Raw genomic sequence first — 1,131 nt, forward strand, 5'->3', positions numbered from 1 at the left:
GCTGAAGACGGGCTTACATGTTTTCTATTGTGATGTTTCTGGCTATTCCTGCCCCCCACCCAAGTGTCTATTTCATAATGGTAGGCAAGGGAAACCAAGATTCAAAAGACAGCCAAGCATCCTAATATTATTCCCTTCTTTTACCCTTTCAAACCATGCCTCAATCCCTCCATCCCGAAGCCCTGTTATTCCAAGGTTGTGCATACGTCATCACCTACCTATGGTCCAATTAGCCTTTGCAAACCTGCCTAACTGTTCTCCCATCCACCTTGTTCTTCTTTTCCTCTCCCCCTTCTTGTGTATTGCAAACCCCCAGCCCCCAAGTTTTCCTGTGTCTATTCCCTATCCTGTGCTCTGTCTTTCTCTCCCTCTCTCCCCTCTTCTCATCCCATACATCCCAGTGATCAGCAATTATATATATAGTTCCCCCCCCCCCCTTGGATGAGTTCTTATTCTTAGTCTTATACAATAATGGTCTTATGCAGTATTTCTCCTTTTGCGACTGACTAATTTCACTCAGCATAATGTCCTCAAGGTTCATCCATGGTATGTGGTGGCTTGCAGCCTCCTTGTTACTCTTCAAGGTAGAATAATATTCCAATGTGTGTATGTACCACATTTTGTTTATCCATTCTTCAGTTGATGGGCACTTGGGCTGTTTTTTTCTTTGTGTGTAAGGTGTGTCTCTTGCAGGTGGCATATTGAAGGTCTTGTTTTCTTATCTATTCTGCCACTCTCTGCCCCTTCTCTGGTGGATTCAATCCATTGACATTCAATGTAATTATTGATAGGTATGAATTAATTGCTGCCATAATTTTTTGGTAGTGGTGTTTGTTCCTTTGTTCTGAATCCCTTCTTGTGCTGGGTTTATGCTATTTCTTGTTGGTTTCTTCTTAGATTTCATGTTCTGCTTGGAAGTTCATTTTCATGGTAAATTGTGAAGTATTAACTTTCTTTGGGTTATCTTATAGTCTACTACCTTTTCTCTACATTTAAGAGAATCTATTGTATCCTGTAATCTACCTAACATACTTACCACCTGGATCTCTGTTGCTCTGTTTTTCTGTTCTTTGACATTGATATAATTTTGATCTTTGGTTGACTTCCCAGCTCCTTTGACTTCATTGTTGT

This window comes from Chrysochloris asiatica, unplaced genomic scaffold (assembly GCF_000296735.1).
Source record: "Chrysochloris asiatica unplaced genomic scaffold, ChrAsi1.0 scaffold00086, whole genome shotgun sequence".
Classification (NCBI taxonomy): Eukaryota; Metazoa; Chordata; class Mammalia; order Afrosoricida; family Chrysochloridae; genus Chrysochloris; species Chrysochloris asiatica.